This window comes from Schistocerca piceifrons, chromosome 2 (genome assembly GCF_021461385.2).
Source record: "Schistocerca piceifrons isolate TAMUIC-IGC-003096 chromosome 2, iqSchPice1.1, whole genome shotgun sequence".
Classification (NCBI taxonomy): domain Eukaryota; kingdom Metazoa; phylum Arthropoda; class Insecta; order Orthoptera; family Acrididae; genus Schistocerca; species Schistocerca piceifrons.
The window spans coordinates 1039266621-1039282508 of NC_060139.1; the positions used below are offsets into that span (position 1 = coordinate 1039266621).

Genomic DNA, 15888 nt, shown 5'->3' on the forward strand with positions numbered 1-15888 from the left:
CAAATATTTTTAATTTCACAGCACATGAGTACAATATTTTAAGTAAAAGAGTGTCTGAATGTATATTATTATCTATGAAATGGTGTTCTTTGCTAAACGAAGTTTCTTCTGCATATATTGCATGTAACTGTTAAATTCTCTCTTCTTGAGGGCGTTTTTAAACATTTTAAGCAAACACACTGACATTACCAGCTACAGTTTCTTCACCCTTTTTTTACCCCTCCCTAAGGATGCTCTTCTTCTGCAGTTTCTCGGGGATGAATAAGGATAAAACCCTCTTTTTAAGTTCAAAGCAATCTTCTTTTGCAGTGCATCACAAGTGTTGTGTGTGACTCAGCTCTTGAGGTCATTACTTAGAACACTAGAGAAATGTAGGGAAACGCAACGTCCCGCCGTGAAAAGTACGGCAGTGGGGGAAGGGAGACCGTACCACTGACTCATCCGCTAATGAAGGTGCCTCGCCAGACATTTTAAATTGCCGAGTAGGCGCTACAAGGCGACAACTGACGCACAGAAACGGCGAATGCCACTTAGTAAGCGCAGCGTACAAACGGCCGCTCCGTGTACAACGCTCGACGCCACGGGAAAATAGGGCAGCTGAATTACGTAATACACGCCGAGTCGTGCTTCTGCCGAGAGGCGTGAGCGCACGAATTTTAAAAAAGGAAACGGGTTACGCTGAAAGAGAAAGGAGACAGAGACAGTCCTTTCGCTTAAATTGCAGTCGTAACTCATCCGCATCCTTGGCTGACAAGGGGACCGCCCCACTCGTCTTCACAGATTTCGTACAAATTTATGGTGTATGCAGAATTTGTCACAAACAAAAATGACACCAGATGACCAAGCGTTAAGAAAAGAAAAGAAAATCACTTTTGGCGTGGGTCGGGAGAGATATGAGCCATTTATGTTACCGTAGTTCATAGGTAGTTCATGGAAAAACTAGTAGAAGCCAACCTCGGGGAAGATCAGTTTGGATTCCGTAGAAACACTGGAACACGTGAGGCAATGCTGACCTTACGACTTATCTTAGAAGAAAGATTAAGGAAAGGCAAACCTATGTTTCTAGCATTTGTAGACTTAGAGAAAGCTTTTGACAATGTTGACTGGAATACTCTCTTTCAAATTCTAAAGGTTGCAGGGGTAAAATACAGGGAGCGAAAGGCTATTTACAATTTGTATAGAAACCAGATGGCAGTTATAAGAGTTGAGGGACATGAAAGGGAAGCAGTGGTTGGGAAGGGAGTAAGACAGGGTTGTAGCCTCTCCCTGATGTTGTTCAATCTGTATATTGAGCAAGCAGTAAAGGAAACAAAAGAAAAATTCGGAGTGGGTATTAAAATCCATGGAGAAGAAATAAAAACTTTGAGGTTCGCCGATGACATTGTAATTCTGTCAGAGACAGCAAAGGACTTGGAAGAGCAGTTAAATGGAATGGACAGTGTCTTGAAAGGAGGATATAAGATGAACATCAACAAAAGCAAAACGAGGATAATGGAATGTAGTCGAATTAAGTCGGGTGATGCTGAGGGAATTAGATTAGGAAATGAGACACTTAAAGTAGTAAAGGAGTTTTGCTATTTGGGGAGCAAAATAACTGATGATGGTCGAAGTAGAGAGGATATAAAATGTAGACTGGCAATGGCAAGGAAAGCTTTTCTGAAGAAGAGAAATTTGTTAACATCGAGTATAGATTTAAGTGCCAGGAAATCATATCTGAAAGTATTTGTATGGAGTGTAGCCATGTATGGAAGTGAAACATGGACGATAAATAGTTTGGACATGAAGAGAATAGAAGCATTCGAAATGTGGTGCTACAGAAGAATGCTGAAGATTAGATGGGTAGATCACATAACTAATGAGGAAGTATTGAACAGGATTGGGGAGAAGAGAAGTTTGTGGCACAACTTGACCAGAATACGGGATCGGTTGGTAGGACATGTTCTGAGGCATCAAGGGATCACCAATTTAGTATTGGAGGGCAGCGTGGAGGGTAAAAATCGTATAGGGAGACCAAGAGATGAGTACACTAAGAAGATTCAGAAGGATGTAGATTGCAGTAGGTACTGGGAGATGAAGAAGATTGCACAGGATAGAGTAGCATGGAGAGCTGCATCTAACCAGTCTCAGGACTGAAGACCACAACAACAACAACAACAGTTCATAGGCAGCAGTTGGGATACCAGAAAGAAGCTATAAAGGTAATACAAGGGTCGTGGGATCGAGTGCCTCTGCGACAAAATTATTTCTAATTTTCAGTTTTTACGCCACTTGCACTGCATATAAACCGAAATAATGTTCACTATACTGTATTAGTTACAACTTTCATAAGGGGGATGGAAAGGAAAGGCAGAGGAAAATCTGGGATTGCAAATAACTTTCCAAGAATAAATTGTAATTCAGACTGAAAGACTTGATTACTTTTGAGAAGTGCCACCACCGCTGTTTCTTGAGAAAGTCTTAATTTTATCACACGACTAGTTTCGGCGGCACATTAGCGCGCCATCTTCAGGCCCCACCACTGCCAAAAGAGTATTTGATTTCTCCAATGCATTGGAGACAATACGGTATCGAGTACAGACTCCTGATGACAGCTAGTCCACGTGTGCTAGTAACAAGGATCCCACAGTAAATGCGTCAAGGAAATCACTCATTCGGCAGTGGTGAAGCCTGAGGAAGACGGTAATGTGTCGCCGAAACTAGTCTTGTGATAGAATAAAGACTTTCTCAAGATAAAGCTGTGGTGGTACTTTTTCTCATATATATCATCAGCAGAAGTCGCTCGTCCATGCAATAAGCTGGCCACCCAAAAACTGAACATACTTCGTCGCACATTGTTTGATCCCAAATTGTCCAATAAGAAAGAACCTTTTATGTATGTAAACGGCATCTGTTTTTCTATATAAATTAGTAAAAATGCGGCATTTATAACATAGCAAGATGCTGCACCCGTAAGATGACGTGATCAGCAGTTGCTCGCAGCAGCTGCGGTGGAATCTGAGCAACGCGTTCCTGTATACTGGCCTTCAAATCAGATAAGAGACCGAAAGTGTCGCTGCAGATATCCCCAGGGCCAGAATTCAAATGTATTCAGATCGGCTCACCTTGCAGGCCAGATTCTTGGAAGGCTGTATTAAGCAGATGTTTGACTGGGCGAGAGACAAGAGGTGTTTCCCCATCTTGCATGAAGAAATACTGGTTTCCACAGAGTTGCGGTCCTCCAAAGCACGAACCACGTGCTGTACGAGGTCTCGATACCGTGCAGGCGTCACGTCAAAATAATTTTTCTTAGTTTATTTTTTATTTCATCATAAATACGTATTTTTAGCACTGAACCGGTAATTTAGGAGCTTAATCCTCAGCTGCCGTTCACGTAAAACAGTCTCACTAACAGCACACGGTCTCTTCTCGATAGCCTTACTGTTAACTGACGTTATGGTTAGTCAAATGGCTGCATGAACGTCATACCGTCAGATTTGCACCTGGTGCCCACAACTGGAGCCAGTGACGGCTCGTGTGTGTACATTCTGGGTGTTCACTAATTTTTAAATTCAGACAAATTTGAGAGTCCGAAATTAAGAGCGTCTGCAGTATAACAGTTATGCTAATCAACATATTTATACAACTTCAGCCGCTGTCAATAATAACAATACACAACTTGTCCGGAAAAAGGAAGACGTGTTTTGTGGAATTTTGTTGTTTTGTTCATAATTAAGTACAGTTCATGGCAAGAACGAAATGATGTTTAAGCTTTCGCTACTCTTCATTTCGCATTTTTGTGTAAGATGGCCGGCCGCTGTGACCGAGCCGTTCTAGGCGCTTCAGTGCGGAACCGCGCTGCTGCTACGGGTCGCAGGTTCGAATCCTGCCTCGGGCATGGATGTGTGTGATGTCCTTAGGTTAGTTAGGTTTCAGTAGTTCTAAGTCTAGGGGACTGATGACCTCAGATGTTTTAAGTCCCTAAGTGCTTAGAGCCATTTGAAACATTTTTTTTGTAAGTGAGAATTTTGTCGTTCTTTTTTTATTTTTTTCCGAATAAATGCACAAACTCCCTAATACATGTATTAGTTAACGAATTAACTTCCGGGCTGAAAAATCAGGCATTCTTACGTTGCACCCACAACAACAACTTACGCTTATTATACACTTCTTTGTTAAATCTTTGCCTGTAGCCACGCTTATTTGATTTCGTCGCTTTCTCACACAACGGATCTGGTCTGGGAGGCCCTACTTCCTTTGCAGCTAACTTGTCGTGGTAATTTCCTTTTCTGTTAGCGCTTAATACAGGTTCAACACGAACAGAGTTTATGTTGACACTGTACAGGAAAGTTGATTCCAGCACAGTAAACAACCAAGTCATAACACAAACTGCCGTTTGTGGAAATTATTAAATTCAAGTAGTATTGTCTACCAACAAGTTCACCGACTACAATACAAATGAGACCCTGAGAACCATACGGGCCGGAAGCACACCCTCTTCGACCCCCCATGTTTAAGTGAATATCAGAGAAACCAGTGAGACAGCTGCTTGTGAATGTTCAGATGTAAGTACAACGTTGGCCTACAGTACAGATAAACCTGACGCACCGTAAGATCAAAAGATGTCAGCAGCATGAAAAAAATGCTAGAGTTCCACAATCGACGTTGATACCCTTTATGGTTCTCAGCGCCTCAAATGGAGTACTGTATGACAGAATGCAAAACTTCATGTACTTTATCTCATCCAGAATTCCACAAAATATTAATTTTAATAACCAACAGTGTCAGTTGCACCGTTTACCTAGAATTTACCTAGGTTTCAGTCGGGATAACCCAACCTTCTTCAGAATAAAAGTGACTACCGTTAGTCCATAGTAGACATCGTCAAGCTAACACTACAAATCCATAAATTATCGCCAGACTGTAAAAACTTATCCGAACCTGCCTCGGCCCCACTTATTCTGAAGAAGGCCGGGTTACCCGACTGAAACGTAAGCAAATTCTAGGTAAACGGTGCAACATAGGCTGCTGCTTATTAAAATTGATATTTATACAAATGCTGACAGGGCCGCGAAATGTTGAAAATATTTAAGTTCTTACCTGCCGAAGTTTCCCACAAAATAGGTTTTTCTATCAGTGTAACTATAACATATACTGATGTCCGATCTAATTTTACTATATAGTGAGCGAATTGGCATATCTGTGGTGTGTGCTACTGGCTAGCGGGACTTATGCCAAAACCAATGGGTATAAAAGTCTGCTGCAATGTGCTACCACCTGGTGGGATCGACGTAAACTTTTAGTTGAGTGGTAAGTGCTAGAGTGCACGCCGTGAGCCGTGCACATTGCTTATCAAAAGCGTATGTATTTGGCCCGTAAGGCAATTACGTCACGCCACTTGCGCATGTGCAGAGATTCCTTCAAACGTGCACAAGTGAAGGTGTTCAAATGGCTCTGAGCACTATGGGACTTAACTTCTGAGGTCATGAGTCCCCTAGTCTTAGAACTGCTTAAAACTAACTAACCTATGGACATCACACATCCACGCCCGATGCAGGATTCAAACCTGCGGCCGTAACAGCAGCGCGGACCCGGACTGAAGCGCCTAGAACCGCTCGGCCACAGCAGCCGGCAAGTGAAGCTGTTATCGCGACTCTGATGCCAAGTTTCAACAAGTCTAGAGGAGTAATGTAGCACACCGCGGTAGATTTAGTGCCGTGTATTTCAAATTATCGCATCTACATTACCTTTAACAGCATTCAAAGATAAATAAGCAATAAATCCGCAACGTGTCAGACGTTTGGGTGCTCTTACACAACAGCCGCCACTGACTGGAACGAAGTTCTTCTCCAGGCGTGAATCGGTTCCGCATTAACGCATAACCAAATCTACCACGTTTCACTGCCGTACGATAATTACAACCCACACTGTACCTCTGAGAATAGCTGTATTTTAATTATAACCACTCGGCACTGCTACTGTTTGTGGTTACGGTGAAATGCTATATCATTTACGTACCCTCTAATGCAGAAGTTTCGTGCCAGTTTGACGTTTCTTGCATGGTGGTGTTGCCCTTTTTATGGTATATTTGTGAGTGGACGTGGCCTTTTTTTAACCAGCAAAAGCACAGTTCCTACGCGTGCAGGGCAAGAACTGGCGTGTCTTGTAGGACTGTGGCACCAGCAGCTGTGCACGCACTGCCTGGCAGCTCGAGACGGCCTCGACCTTGACCTTGACCAGTCGGAGTGTAGCGAGGGGGCGACCAGCGCTCGATACACCAGCCTAGCTGTCCAACCACCCCTCAGCGCCCGTGCGGCGTCTCCTAGCAACCGACAACACAACTGCAGCCGAAGTCCTAGATTACTCGTACTGTCTCTTACCACAGCGGCGTCAAGTTGCCCACCCTTCAGCATGCGCTTTAAGGGGACCACACCGTGGTTCAGGTCGGAAAAAATCGATTTTCGGTTTTCATCATATTTCGATAGATTAAGGTTTTATATAAGTGCTCTGAAAAGGATTTTGCTGAAAAATTTTTTTTTTTCGAGCTTTTAAAGAGCATTTTTCTATTACGTGTGTTTATGTGCCACGTTCGCTTTTCTGCACATATTTTAGATCTTTATATCCCCTACATTGACCCAGCGAGGTGGCGCAGTGGTTAAACACTGGACGCGCATTCGGGAGGACGACGGTTCAATCCCGCGTCCGGCCATCCTGATTTAGGTTTTCCGTGATTTCCCTAAATCGCTCCAGGCAAATGCCGGGATGGTTCATTTCAAAGGGCACGGCCGACTTCCTTCCCTAATCCGATGAGACCGATGACCTCGCTGTCTGGTCAGCTACCCCAAACCAACCAACCAATCCTACATTGCACATTAGGGATTTATTTGTTACTCTCGAGTGTGTTGGCTATCCTTCGAACGCAACGGTCGGTATTCTTTTTGCTGCTTGCTATTGTAAACAACACGCTTTCAAACACGCGGTTACTATTGTTCCAGTGTGAAAAAATGGTTCAAATGGCTCTGAGCACTATGGAACTCAACTTCTGAGGACATTAGTCCCCTAGAACTTAGAACTACTCAAACCTAACTAACCTAAGGACATCACACACATCCATGCCCGAGGCAGGATTCGAATCTGCAACCGCAGCAGCAGCGCGGTTCCGGACTGAAGCGCCTAGAACCGCTCGGCCACCGCGGCCGGCTTAATATAATCGTTACAAACTTTTTAGCGTACAGCCACTAAAATTAGGCGTTTCAGTCGAGCTCCCATAATCTGGCTGCCTAAGTTGTTCCTACATAAACATGGATTCAGGAGCTTACAAGGTCAAAATATGAAAACAAATAAAATTGTATGGACATGGAGTGAGACGAGGACTTGATGTCCAAATAATTTTTTTTTAATGTTTTGAACTTGTGTACTATCGAAGGGCTTGTATATACAGGGTGTTACAAAAAGGTACGGCCAAACTTTCAGGAAACATTCCTGACACACAAATAAAGAAAAGATGTTATGTGGACATGTGTCCGGAAACGCTTAATTTCCATGTTAGAGCTCATTTTAGTTTCGTCAGTATGTACTGTACCTCCTCGATTCACCGCCAGTTGGCCCAATTGAAGGAAGGTAATGTTGACTTCGGTGCTTGTGTTGACATGCGACTCATTGCTCTACAGTACTAGCATCAAGCACATCAGTACGTAGCATCAACAGGTTAGTGTTCATCACGAACGTGGTTTTGCAGTCAGTGCAATTTTTACAAATGCGGAGTTGGCAGGTGCCCATTTGATGTATGGGAACAGGTTAGTGTTCATCACGAACGTGGTTTTGCAGTCAGTGCAATTTTTACAAATGCGGAGTTGGCAGATGCCCATTTGATGTATGGATTAGCACGGGGCAATAGCCGTGGCGCGGTACGTTTGTATCGAGACAGATTTCCAGAACGAAGGTGTCCCGACAGGAAGACGTTCGAAGCAATTAATCGGCGTCTTAGGGAGCACGGAACATTCCAGCCTATGACTCGCGACTGTGGAAGACCTAGAATGACGAGGACACCTGCAATGGACGAGGCAATTCTTCGTGCAGTTGACGATAACCCTAATGTCAGAGTCAGAGAAGTTGCTGCTGTACAAGGTAACGTTGACCACGTCACTGTATGGAGAGTGCTACTATCAGCAGGTGATTGGCCTGCACGGGTACACTTATGCGAATGGTTCATCCAACAATGTGTCAATCCTCATTTCAGTGCAAATGTTCTCTTTACGGATGATTTCCACAATGAACATGTGTGGCCTGACGAGAATCCGCACGCAATTGTGCAATCACGTCATCAACACAGATTTTCTGTGAACGTTTGGGCAGGCATTGTTGGTGATGTCTTGATTGGGTCCCATGTTCTTCCACCTACGCTCAGTGGAGCACGTTATCATGATTTCATACGGATACTCTGCCTGTGCTGCTAGAATATGTGCCTTTCAAGTACGACACAACATGTGGTTCATGCACGATGCAGCTCCTGCACATTTCAGTCGAAGTGTTCGTACGCTTCTCAACAACAGATTCGGTGACCGATGGATTGGTAGAGGCGGACCAATTCCATGGCCTCCACGCTCTCCTGACCTCAACCCTCTTGACTTTCATTTATGGGGGAATATGTACGCAACACCGGTACCAAATGTAGAGACTCTTCGTGCTCGTATTGTGGACGGCTGTGATACAATACGCCATTCTCCAGGGCTGCATCAGCGCATCAGGGATTCCATGCGACGGAGGGTGGATGCATGTATCCTCGCTAACGGAGGACATTTTGAATATTTCCTGTAACAAAGTGTTTGAAGTCTCGCTGGTACGTTACGGTGCTGTGTGTTTCCATTCCATGATTAATGTGATTTGAAGAGAGGCAATAAAATGAGCTCTAGCATGGAAAGTAAGCGTTTCCGGACACATGTCCACATAACATATTTTCTTTCTTTGTGTGTGAGGAATGTTTCCTGAAAGTTTGACCGTACCTTTTTGTAACACCCTGTATAGGACTAACTTAGACAGCCAGACGATGGGAGCTGACTTCCGAAACGCTTTGCTGAGGATTAAGCTCCTAAATTAGCGGTACCATGAAACTTCCTGGCAGATTAAAACTGTGTGCCCGACCGAGACTCGAACTCGGGACCTTTGCCTTTCGCGGGCAAGTGCTCTAGCGACTGAGCTACCGAAGCACGACTCACGCCCCGTCCTCACAACTTTACTTCTGCCAGTAGTCGTGCTTCGGTAGCTCAGATGGTAGAGCACTTGCCCGCGAAAGGCAAAGGTCCCGAGTTCGAGTCTCGGTCGGGCACACGGTTTTAATCTACCAGGAAGTTGCATATCAGCGCACACTCCGCTGCAGAGTGAAAATCTCATTCTAGCGGTTCCATGTTAAAAATACACATTTATAATGAAATAAAAAATAAACTAAGAAATAATTATTTTGGCAAAATAAGGCCCTCCTCCGTCCCCCGACACACACAAAAACAAACACACACACACACACACACACACACACACACACACAATGGAAAAGTGCTATCCTTTCGGTGCTTCCTTTCCACATACCTCTGCAGTGTTTTATTTTCAAAATTAAATACACATTCACATATTCTTGGACTAATGACTGTAATCGTTCAGTATGAAATAACTGTTTCGTTTCCAGACATAGAAACCTTAAGAGGTCATCAAACTAATTCAAGTAATCTCTGGTAATCCATCGAGGAATGTGGGACAGCAGCTGTACATTAAATACTTGAATAATGATAATTTGAAACCAACAGCTGTATTGTAATCCAACGTCGTTTATTAATACATGCTACCAGTGTCGGTGCCGAAAAGCGTTTTCTTCAGGCCCCAAGCATGATCAACGTACGAACCACAACGACGAAGACAAATGAAGTCTTCAAATCGAAACAGGGCAACTTATTAAGCATGTTACTCCAGTGTGTGCAGCCAACCAAGTCGAGTGCAGCGGGGCCAAAATCAAATGGATTCCGTAACATCGCGTCAGTAACAAGCCCACCAATGCTCAGGCGACAACTCGACTAGTTTCACAGGTATTTCACCGAAGCCTCGAAAACTTCTGGGATGATGTTGCATTTCGATGCCGTACGTATACAGTGTGTTTCAGAAGTGATGGTCAATATTCGGAAATATGACAGGAATGAACATTCGGAACAAAAACGTCAAATAAACATGTTCTCTAAGACGCATACCTCATGAGCTATGAGCAAGTCTTGATTTTCGATACTGCGAAACAGATCTCCTCTACTGCAAGCTCTTTGCTTGCCATATTTTGGGAAGTGGTAGTTTGGACCAAAACAAGAAAAAAATTCCCAGTAAACACGTGCTCTAAAATTCGTACCTTAAAAATTTATGAGCACTTATTCATTGGAAGAGTTATGTTTCAAAATAGCGAAGATGAACAAGTGCTCATAAATCTTAAGATATGCATTTTAGAGCACAAGTTTACTGGACGACTTCCCAAAATATGGAAAGGAAGGGCTTGCAGTAGAAGAGATTTGTTTCACGCTATCGAAGATCAAGAATTGCTCATAGCTCTTACGGTATGCATTTTAGAGTCCATGGCCCTGAGCACTATGGGACTTAACATCTATGGTCATCAGTCCACCAGAACTTGGAACTACTTAAACCTAACTAACCTAAGGACATCACACAACACCCAGTCATCACGAGGCAGAGAAAATCCCTGACCCCACAGGGAATCGAACCCGGGAACCCGGGCGCGGGTAGAGCCCATGTATACTTGACTTTTTTGGTACGAATGATCACTACCGTCATATACCTGGATATCGACCGTCACTTCTGAAACAACCTGTATGCCTTGAATTACTAGGATAATTGTCCCCGACAGCATGAATTCCAACTGTCAGAGCTAGCTTTTTTCATAGTGGTGTAGGGTGTGTGTATTTTCTTTCGCTATCAGTGCCACAAGAACATTATGCATTTATTTCGAAATGACGAATACAGTTATTAAAGACAATACCGCTTGCCATCTTTTATCTCTTCCACAAGGCCCGCACAAATATTTCGCAAAACGTGTTAATTTTACCAGTACGTTGCCTTCTTTGTACGGTTCCGTCTTTGTCCCAATATATACCGGCTGCTGCGACAACTGCTGACAGCACAGCGGACATCTTGATAACTGGAACAGCATGCGTGATTCTATTTAGGTGCGTATGAAATCACGCATGCTCACATCTCGAGAAAGGGGCGTACACCTACACGCGTGCCTCTTCTTGCACGTGAGTATGGCGACTTGGCGCAACGCGCAGAAGTGTATACCCACCTCTAGAATGTGTTTGGAAAGACGCCATCCACACAGACGGGCGCTCGCTTCGTGGAAGCAGCGGAAATGCTGTATTGTCGCCAGCGTCTGGCGGATAAATTTATGTTGCGACGAAACCGAACACTGGACCTCGCGATTTCTCAATGGCTAGGGAACCCACACAAGGTTCTTCGGACAAATTACCGCTCTCCTGTGCCAACATTTACAGCCCGCAGTAGCATTTGCAACCTGGGTCCTCAATTATTTGCCGGATGTATTCCAGTCTCTACAGTTTTGCCTTCTACAGCTCCATCTAGTTCCATGGTAATCATTCACTGGCAAAACATGCAGAGTGCTTTTAGTGTCTCATTTCTTAATTACTTCTATCCTGACCTGCTTTGATTAGATAATATTCAATTTTTTCCCTTATTCCAGTTTTTCTGTGCCTGCTTCAGAGTTCAGTCGGATAAAAAACATGACGTTCTGAGATTCTGAAGGGCAGGTATTCAGAGCGTGTGTGATGTGTTTCAGATGCGCGTAGGTCCGGTGTCTTTATGCGTACGCTAGAAAACGGGTGCTTACCTTATTTTTCTTGATGTTCGTAGTGCAACCTCTTCTCAAAACACTATCCATACAGTTCAACTGCTCTCCAGTGTCATTTACAGTCTCTGACAGAATTACAATGTCTCCACCAAAACTCAGAGATTTTACTTCATCTTCCTGATCTGTAATTCCCTTTCTCAAATTTCCCTTTGTTTTCTTTAATGCCTACTCAATGTAAAGATTAAATAACGTTGGAGATAGGTTCCAACCCTGCCTTACTCCTTGCTTCCCTTTCATGGCCTCCGACTCTTGTAGAAAGGGAAATATTGAACTGTTGATCTTCTCCTATAAGCACTCCGTCTTCAGGCCACGAGTGGCCTACCGGGACCATCCGACCGCCGTGTCATCCTCAAGGAGGATGCGGATAGGAGGGGTGTGGTGAGCACACAGCTCTCCCTGTCGTTATGATAGTATTCTTGACCGAAGCCGCTACTATTCGGTCGAGTAGCTCCTCAATTGGCATCACGAGGCTGAGTGCACCCCGAAAAATGGCAACAGCGCATGGCGGCCTGGATGGTCACCCATCCAAGTGCCGACCACGCCCGACAGCGCTTAACTTCGGTGATCTCACGGGAACCGGTGTATCCACTACGGCAAGGCCGTTGCCACTGATCTTCTTCTATAATTATTTATATTGTGTGACGGCATCTGATAGTCTAAGTTTTTCTGTGCCTGCTTCAGGGTTCCAGTCGGATACAAAACATAACCTTCTGAGATTCCGAAGGGCAGGTATTCAGAGCGTGTGTGAAGTGTTTCAGCAACGCTTCGATTCGGTGCCTTTATACGTGCGCAAGTAAACGGGTGCTCTGTTCTCGAATTTGCGAAACCCGTGCGAGCCGGTGTTGTCATTCGGCGCCGTGCGGCCTTCACAGAAGACTGACGCAACATTGCGAAAGCTTCGGGCAGTCAGTCATTTGTTTTGGCTCTCTCTGCCCGCCCAGGTTACTCAACTGCTACCTGTCGCGTTTATGCCGGGAGGAAAATGTTAGTCACGTCGAATTCGTACACACCTTCATACCACTTGTGTACTGTTTCCTAGTTTTCGTTCTCCGTAACTGCATCGTGTGAACGAGTGTTGCTCGGCAGAAAGTTTCGTTCGCTGGTTGAACGTTCCCAGACTTTGACAGAGCCTGTCCGTGTTCATTTGGCGGTTACTGTTAGATTTAATAAGGTAAAGAATGTAAATGCAAGATGATAATATATTTAGAGATGCGACAAGAAATCCTAAACGAAGCATACCACCGTATTAAACAAGGTGAGCGACTTAAACGTATCTATACTACTAGGTATAAAGAAAAGTCGTAGTTAAACATTTTTACCAAAAATTTCCAAAAGTTCTTGACCGATTTACTATATATTTTTAATATATATATATATATATATATATATATATATATATATATATATATATATTGGAAGAGCAGTTAAACGGAATGGACAGTGTCTTGAAAGGAGGATATAAGATGAACATTAACAAAAGCAAAACGAGGATAATGGAATGTAGTCGAATTAAGTCGGGTGATGCTGAGGGAATTAGATTAGGAAATGAGACAAAGTAGTAAAGCAGTTTTGCTATTTGGGGAGCAAAATAACTGATGATGGTCGAAGTAGAGAGGATATAAAATGTAGACTGGCAATGGCAAGGAAAGCGTTTCTGAAGAAGAGAAATTTGTTAACATCGAATATAGATTTAAGTGTCAGGAAGTCGTTTCTGAAAGTATTTGTATGGAGTGTAGCCATGTATGGAAGTGAAACATGGACGATAAATAGCTTGGACAAGAAGAGAGAAGCTTTCGAAATGTGGTGCTACAGAAGAATGCTGAAGATTAGATGGGTAGATCACATAACTAATGAGAAGGTATTGAATAGAATTGGGGAGAAGAGGAGTTTGTGGCACAACTTGACAAGAAGACGGGACCGTTTGGTAGGACATGTTCTGAGGCATCAAGGGCTCACAAATTTAGCATTGGAGGGCAGCGTGGAGGGTAAAAATCGTAGAGGGAGACCAAGAGATGAATACACTAAGCAGATTCAGAAGGATGTAGGTTGCACTAAGTACTAGGAGATGATGAAGCTTGCACAGGGTAGAGTAGCATGGAGAGCTGAATCAAACCAGTCTCAGGACTGAAGACAACAACAACACACATACACATATATATATATATATATATATATATATATAATACGTAAAGGGGAAACATTGTTACAAAAATTCTCGTTAAGTCCTTGACCTATTTATTTTAAATTTTTGCATGATCTACTAATAGACATTCTACCGGATATGGGTTACAGATTTTAAAATAAATCTGTACAGGTTTTCTATTAAAATCGACTCCAAGAAAGAAAATCCTGTGCTGTGCTATGCTGTGAAAATATGCGGTTTTCTTTTGTTTCTCGCAGTCAGAAAAATTGTTTTTTTTTTCTATATTTATCCTCTCTCATTATATAAATATTTGGAGTTGAATGGGTAATTTTGCTTTTTTCTTCGCAGTTGTTCTTATGGATATAAATGAAAGAATAGCCTCAGGATCAAGATGTCTGTAGTCACTAACCAGCCCGCTCAAAAGTAAAGCCTTGCCAATCACCACAAAGATGAAGATATAAAACAGTATTATCTGCCCCATAGTACCCCATAGTACTGTACGGTTCAGAAAGCTGGACGCTTACAAAGAATGAAAGAGAAAAACTGAATGTTTTCGAAAGAAAAGTAATGAGAAAAATCTGGGGACCTGTGTTGGAGAATGGCGTATGGAGAATTCGAAAGAACAATGAAATTTATCAGTTAATGAAGCAAACCACTATCATCCAGAAATTAAGAAGTAGGAGACTGCAATGGGCTGGACATGTGGCCAATATGGAAAACAACAGAATCACCAAGAAAGCATGTGAAGACACTCTCCAGGCAACAAGACCATTGGACCGATCTCGTACAAGGTGAAAAGATGACATAGAGAAGGACATCGCAGCATTAGGAATTTCCGCAGAGTGGAGAGAGGCTGCGAGAGACAGAAGGCGGCGGAAGCAGCTCGTAGATGCAGCGCGTGGTCTACAGGGCCTATGATCGCTGAGGAGAGAGACAGAGAGAGAGTTGTTCTTTACAGAAAACGGAAAAGGTGTGTATATGGACGATAGTAAGTACCAGCACAGTTCACGTTACCGCCATCCGCAGGCCCTCTACCATAAGAGTATTAGATTTTCTAGGTACATTTGTTGTGGAGTCATTGTTACTAGCAAACGTGGGCTAGTTTTCATGAAGCGTCTCTAGCCCACATGTACTAGTAACATGAACTCCACAATAGATGTGCCTAGGAAATCTAATACTCTTTTGGCCGTGGGTCTGAGGATGGCGGTAATGTGTCGCCGAAACTAGTCGTGTGAGGCAACACAGACATTCTCAAGTTACAGCTGTGGTGATACTTTTTCACCTGAAGTCCCTCGTCCATGCAATGGAATGGACAGCTATAAAGTGTGTATATGGCTTATGATTAGAACAGTACTATGGAATGCGAAATTGCAATAAAAATAAGGGAGGGCAACGGTCAGAGAGAGGAGTGAAGACGAAGAGGGGGGAGGAGGAAATGGACAAAAAAAAGGTGAGAGGAGGAGATGGAGAAATACGGGGGGAGGAAGTGATAGACAGAGAGACGGCGGAGGAAATGATGGACAGAGAGCGCGGGTGGGAGGCGGGGATGGGGGGGGGGGGGCGGGGGAGATAGACCAAGAGAGGGTGAGGGGGAGATGGGCAGAGAGAGGTGGAAGACGGATTTATATCCAATTTCTATACATATTTAGCAATTGCTGAACATTGCTGGGTTCGCACTTCAAATATATAATGTAATAATTTGACAAGTAATTGAGGTGTTTATTACCAGTATGTTTCTAAAAGTATGGTAGATCAATTTTTTTCCCGACGTAATAATCTCAATATGTGCACAATTAGTGACGCGACAGACACCTAATCTTTTCTTCCAAGTTTTTTGCAGCACTGCTGGAGTAACATTTGC

General features: G+C 43.5%; 1 protein-coding gene and 1 pseudogene across 1 annotated transcript in view; both read right to left on the reverse strand.

The window, feature by feature from the left end:
* LOC124775700 (solute carrier organic anion transporter family member 5A1) overlaps positions 1-15888 on the reverse strand; it is a 438784-nt gene that overhangs the window by 371191 nt on the left and 51705 nt on the right. The gene's annotated exons all lie outside the window — the stretch shown is intronic.
* On the reverse strand, positions 12374-12491 carry LOC124778741 (annotated as a pseudogene).